We start from the raw sequence: 7457 nt of genomic DNA on the forward strand, positions 1-7457 counted from the left end.
ACACATGGGGGAAATAATTAACGAATAATGACATAAATGTAATCTCTCACCAACCATACACACACATGCTAAATGGTAATATTTCCTCAAATATCTATGACCTGCAGGGGACCCGTAGTGTCCATGTACCACTCGTTCCGGAACGAACCTCCGACCACGAGTTCCAAACAAGGCCACATCATCACCCCCAATCAAATGTGCCTTACGTAGATGCATATGTTCCATCTTCAATTATTATCAGTATTATCCATCACAATATATTATCAGTAATTTCCATTACAAGTTATTATCCATAATGGTCGAACATAATCAAATCATAAACACGAAGTGATGCAAGAATCAGTGATGTACCATTCGAATTACCACAAGTCATACTAGAACTCGATATTAATCATGCATACCCACAACGGAAATTACTATAGTAAAGTACGCGCCATCTAACACAGCATACTCCAACCTATACTAAGACCAATTTACAACCGCATCAAGCCCAATCCTTCTAGACCTTCCATGATTACACATGCAATACTAATATCCCTCTTAGAATAATTAGCTAAGTTTCTCACTACTACAAGCCCTTTTTAATGCTAACAATATCAACCTATTGTATGTCCAACCGAACTTCTTGTCTGAAGACCTAATCATGCTTTCTCCGGTCAATTCTACGTCATATATACATTTCACTAATCAAAGTATAACTCAAGTAACCTTAATGCCGAGCAGCTATCATGGGCGCCGTGAAGTCTCCTTCTATCGCAGATTCCGAACCGAAGCCTTGACAGTGAATTCTAAGAATTTCACGAACCCGAGAACAAGAGTAAAAATCAAGCATGCATAATTAATCTAGATTTTGAGGTTATTAATGTTTCTATGTCATTTATGGACAATTATCCTTTTATTAATCCCGAGGGGCAACTTACTACGGGCGGAATTTTCTTTATGAATTCTTAGCAATAAAGATGGTTGAGGGCTTACCTTGACGAAGTCTCTAAATGTTCTATCAAATATCTCCAGGAGGCAGCCTAGAATAAGGTTTTGAGGAAAAGTGGGACAAAATCCCAGAATAGGGCTATATATATATTTTTCTGAATTTTCGCCACCTTCGTTGCCGATGGTCTCTTCACGACAACGGGGCTAGTCGGCAGTACGAGTAACGCTCTTTGCGGCGAAGGTTTTTGTCCGGCCCCACAAATTTTGATTTCTCAGGATTTGATCATGATTTCAATTTTACGCAACATTTCTAGGTGAATTTAGCCTTTATTCCACATGAAACTTGGTTTTTGAACATGGTCCACAGAAGGTTTTCAATAATGACCAAGCAAGTCATTAAAATATGTATAGTCATAGCCCTAAGGCAAGCGCACACGTCTGTATAGGCCCGAAGGCAAGCGCGCACGTCTGTATCATGACTAACCTCCAAAGTATCATGACTAACCTCCAAGGTATCATGACTAACTTACTTTATGTAATTTCAAAGATGAGCTTATTTTTTAGCTTACGTCAATTGACTTACGACGTACTAGACGTATGAAAACGTGGGATGTAACAATTTTCCTTATTTGTTTACTTAGAAACTTGATAGACTTGTGGATTAGAAGCTTTCACCTAGGCTTGTAAGTTTATGTTGTTGGGATTACTATGATTATTATTTTTGTGGACTAACAGCTGTTATGTGTGGAAGTAGTAATCATAGGCTAACCCTCGTCACCATTTTCATTAGGGTCGATCGACGATGCTGCTGAGTACACATAGTTTCCTGTACTCACGCTACACTTACGGCACCCTTTTTGTGTGCAGATTCTGTGCCCAATACTAGCGGATCTCGGGACGTTCTTTGGCCCTTGAGGAGACTATCTAGACCATTCGGGGTGAGCCATCAGTAAATCCATGGCACCAGATCTTCTTCAGTTATCTTTACTTCTATCTTTTCTTTCGGGACTTATGTATCCTCGGAATGTATTCGTAGTTATACTCTATTTAGTTTGTTCTTGTACTAGTGACACCATATTCTTAGGGGTTGTAACACTTTATCATGTTTTTCTATGACTATCTACCTATTTAGACTTTAAAGTGACTTGTATGATTTCTTTCTTCATTTAATATCCTTATAAATTATCTTAACGGGTTGTGGATGGCTTACTAACTTGGTGGGAGTTAGTGCCTTCACGGTTTATTATATTAGGTCATGAAAACCTGGGTATGGATAGTGCGAGAAAACTCGGGACACTTTCCAGTCATAATGGGGTTGCACCCAGAATCAACTCTTAGCCCGTTTTTATTTGCCTTGGCATTGGATGTCTTGACGAGTCACATTTAGGGGGAGTTTCCATCATGCATGTTATTTGCAGATGATATTGTATTGATCGAAGAGACGCAGCGCGGGGTGAACACCAAGTTGGAGGTTTGCAAATAGTCCCCGGAGTTCAAAGGTTTCAGGTTGAGCAGGACTAAAACAAAGCACATGGAGTTCAAGTTTAATGCGGTGATAAGTGACGTGGATGTTGAAGTGAGGCTCGACTCACAAGTCATCCCGAAGAGAGAGTATTTCAAGTATTTGGGGGCTATAATCCAATGTAATGGGGAGATTGATGAGGATGTCATACATCGTATTGGAGCAGGGCAGTTGAGATGGAGGCTTGCATTTGATGTCTTGTGTGATAAGAAGATGTCACCAAGACTTTAAGGTAAGTTCTACAGAGAAGTGGTGAGACCGATGATACTATATGGGGCGGAGTGTTGGCCAGTCAAGAACTCTCATGTTCAAAAGATGAAAGTTGCAGAAATGAGAAAGTTGAGATCGATGTATGGGCTGACTAGGAGAGACATGGTCAGAAATGAAGAGATTCAGGACAATGTAGGGGTGACCTCCATGGCAGACAAGATGCGGGAGGTGAGATTGAGATGGTTTGGACATGTTCAGAGGAGAGGCAATGATGCTTCAGTGAGGAGGTGTGAGAGGCTTGCGAGGTAGGGCTAGAAGAGAAGTAGAGGAAGGCCGATGAAATATTGGGGAGAGGTGATCAGGTGGGATATGATTAGTCTTCAGGTTACCGAGGACATGACCCTAGATAGGAAGGTGTGGAGGTCGAGGATTAAGGTAGAATGCTAGTAGTAGGATTAGTAATACCTTCATTTATTATTGGAGCAGTAGTATTTCCGTCATTTTGTTGTATTTTAATTTTAGCATTCACATATCTCTTATTTTTATTTTAGCTTTGGATTACTTGTTCTTATCTCTAGCACTATCTGATTGTTTCTTTTACTTCGTCATCTTATTATCTTGTTGTTATTAATGCTTATTAGTTCTGTTTATTATTACTGATGCTTTTTCATCTCTCCTTGAGCTGGGAGTCTATCGGAAAGAGCCTCCCTACTCGTCAAAAGGTAGGGGTAAGATCTGCGTACACTCTACCTTCGACAGACCCCACCTGGTGGGATTATATATATAGGGTATGTTGTTGTTGTTGTTGTTGTTGGTACTTTCACAATCGCGCGAAGCACGGATACATTCACTAGTTTAAAATAAACTAATATCATCGGTGAGTTACGAATGAGAGACGAGTCAAAATATTCACTTTAAGCATTTGTTTCGACATTTTAATCAAATATAATCATTTTTAAAAGGTGAAAAGTTGTCGTTCTTTTTTTGTATTGATTCACACGGTCCGCACGCTGGTTCATACAATGCGCCGCTCGCTCTTGTATTTGGAATAACTTGTCTTGAATTCAATTAAATGTTGATGGAAAAGAACTATAACTATGTAACCCTGTTCCTAATAGATAGACCCCAAAATAGCATATCCAAATTATAAGAAAGCCTATAGATGCTACAATTGCAGGGACTTTGGGGTTCTTATAGATCTAATTCATTGAAATTCCATCCAATAAAACGGAAGAATTATAAATCTCCAAAATAATAGAAGGACTTTGGGGTTCTTATATATCTAATTCATTGAAATTGTATCCAATAAAATGGAAGAATTATAAATCTCCAAAATAATAGATAGAAATACCGCAAATAATTATTAGACTATCGATCAATTCCCTTCTATCCTTATAAGTAACTTTCATTTATGTAAACTAAAAAGTTGTCATTTTCCTTCATGTACATCAGACTATCAATCAATTTTCTTTTATTTTTATAAGTAGCTTACATTTTTTAAAAGTTAAAAGTTGTTGTTTTCTTTCGTTCCCATCGGACTATCAATCAATTTTCTTCCATCCTTATAAGTAACCTTTATTTTTGAATAGTCAAAAGTTATCATTTTCCTTGGTTTACATCGGACTATTAATCAATCTTCTTCTATCATTATAAGCAACTTTCGTTTGTGAAAAGGCAAAAGCTGTCCTTTCTTTCATTTCCTTAGACGGTCAATCGATTATCTTCTATTCTTATAAGTAACTTCCGTTTTTGAAAAGTAAAAATTTGTTGTTTGCTTCGATTTATCAAACCATCAATCAATTTTCTTCTATTTTTATAAGTAACTTTCATTTATAACAAATCAAAAGTTGTCGTTTTCTAAATTTTGGAAAGTTGAGAACTCAAATAAATAAAAAATCCTAAATTTTGAGAAGATATTTGAAAGGGTTGGAAATTGTTGAAGTAAGTGTATTTACACATTTCAAGATTATTTTTTTTTTGAGATTACACATACAAGTTGTTATCCCTGTATCCAAATTTTACTGGAAAACAGAAAACGTTTTAGTTCGAGCCTGAAGAAAACTATGTTTTTCTTAAGGAATTTAATCCCCTCACAATTGTCCAAGGTTTGGATTAATTCATCCTAGATAGAATGAAACTCTATTTTGCAATACTGACAATCGAAATTGCAAAACTTGAGCAAATTCAACAAATGGCAGTAAGTCACATGACACTGACTTTTCTATGTGAAAACCGATGCACAAAAGAAGGGATAAAGTAGATGAATTTCAGAGATTAATTTTCGTGATTTCAGTGTGTGAATTGAGGCGAAGCCTCTAAAAAAATATATAGCCGACGAACAGGTGCAAAGATACCTTTTCGGGAAGAAGTTGACTGTCTGTTTGGTCGGGAATGTTTAAGCTTGTAAAATAACCATCGATGTAAAATTATTCCCTGAATTAAATTTTGCACGAATTAATATAAGAAAAAGGTAATTAAATAACGAAAATGGAAAATAGATATGGTCCAAAATGTTTATTAATCAATCAGATCATTTGACCAAATTCATATCCAAATTCAAATCCGAGTCGAGCAACAACGGCGACACGAGGGGAGACTCTCTTCTCAACTCTTTATGAGCTAGAAGATGTGCTTCTACATATAAGCACACAAATGTTGCTTTCTCTCACCAATGCGGAAGAAATAATTTTTCAAATTTCATTTCCCACCATTTCCAGTTCACACTTCATCTTTAAAGCCCAACATTTAGTGTTCTTTAAAGCCCAACACGAGTATCTTTCGAAGCCACTAGTTCTTTTTTTTATAATTTAGCCAATTAAGGAATGGATGTCTATAGAAAATTTTTGGCTGAACTCATCGAGAGACACCTAAGGTTGGCAACATCTTTCACTTAGACACTTCAAGATTCAAGATTTTGGAATTCTTCTTCAAAGATTCAGACTTTTCTGAAGTTTTTGGAGAGATTAAGGTATATGAACCACATCTACGTGTGGGAATATCATTGTTCTTCCCCGCATGCTCTTCCATGATTAGACGAAAGTTCTCTGAAAACTAGGGTTTTTGCCATGTTCATGATAAACCCTAAGTCCATGTACTATGATATACTATATTTAGATTTATAATTCGTTATTGTACTCCTAATCTTCCATTTTGGTTATTGGGAATCCATCTGTAATCCATGAAAACCTATACTTTGCATTCCATGGGTTCTTACATGTAAGTTATTAATTACTATGTTTATTTTCATCAAACACTTTATATGTTTACACATTTTCATGCAAGTATATTATGTAACTATATCCATGTATAATGAAAGTCATGTTTTATGGAAAACCATGGGCTCACATGCCACCTATTTTCATGTTTATTTTTTTGGGAGTTGCACGGTTGCGAGAAGGCTCAACAGCTCGAAACTCGTTAGCCACCGTAGGATAAGTTGATCGCTCCGCCCATGTTTAGGACTATTCCTTAATATTGATTGGATCCTTTCATGTCATATTTATATCTTATACCTTGGCAAGGCATGAGAGCCTCACAATGGCGGGTCGGTACCTCGGACTCCGCGTATCCACGTGGTGATTCATATTGTCTGCTATATTTATCTTTCTCCTTTACTTAAAATGTTTTCTCATGTTATACATACATATATATATATATATATATATATATATATATATATATATATATATATATATATATATATATATATATATGTATGTATGTATTCTGCGACCGTACCCCGCTTTAGTTCGGTTTTCGATTTCAGCTCTTATATGTTATTTCATGTGCCACGTTTATTTCATTCAGTTGCTTTACATACCAGTACATTCAATGTGCTGACGTCCACACCAGTACATTCAATGTGTTGACATCCCCTTTTTATTGCTCGAGGGCCAACATTTCACCATACTGGTACGGACTTAAAGGACGACGGATCTACTTCATAGGATCATCCACGTATCAGCTTTTGGTGAGCCCCATCTTTTTCAGGGTTTAGTCATTATTTACTTTTACGATAGTCATGTATTTAAGGTATGCTGGGGGCCTTGTCCGGCACTATGTTTAATAAATTGACCTCGTGTTAGATGTTTTATAGACTGAACATGCTCATGTTACGAGATGTTCGCAGTCGTATAGCCATCTTTGACTCATTATCTATGACAATCCATATTCATGTTTTTAAACAAGTACTTTATTTGATATTTATGATATCCCATGTTTAGGCTCATCATATTTTTGTGTCATATTAGCTCATGTTATGCCTCATGACGATTGACAAGCCATGTGGTTCGCTCGGTCACATGCGGAAGGCACCGAGTGTCGTGTTACGCTCCTGTGCCATGGTTCGGACATGACAAAGCTTAGTATTAGAGCCTAGGTTCAGGTGTCTTGGTTCAGAGTCTATGAAACCGTGTCCGTTAAGGGGTTCTTTATATGTGTGTGTGCACCACACATATAAACAGTTGACCACCAAGACATTTAGGATTGTCTTTTTTTTTCTCGCACTACTAAAAAATCAGCGTTTAGTGACGGAATATTAGCGACGATTATATTCCCGTCGCTAATTAACGACGGATTAGCTACGGATCATTTTGTCGCAAAAAAGAAACTAAAATTTTATCTCATTATATATAATGGACAAGCAACGAAAAAAATGAGTTTCGTTACTAATAATTAGCGCGAATTTTTTGGCGCCTTAAATTTACTACGTATTTATATAAATGTACAGGCGCGACAAATTTTATTTTTAATTACGACATTGAAAACAAATACCTGTACCTTTTAATTTTCAGAA

The sequence above is a fragment of the Lycium ferocissimum genome, chromosome 3, assembly GCF_029784015.1.
Source record: "Lycium ferocissimum isolate CSIRO_LF1 chromosome 3, AGI_CSIRO_Lferr_CH_V1, whole genome shotgun sequence".
In the NCBI taxonomy this organism is placed as follows: domain Eukaryota; kingdom Viridiplantae; phylum Streptophyta; class Magnoliopsida; order Solanales; family Solanaceae; genus Lycium; species Lycium ferocissimum.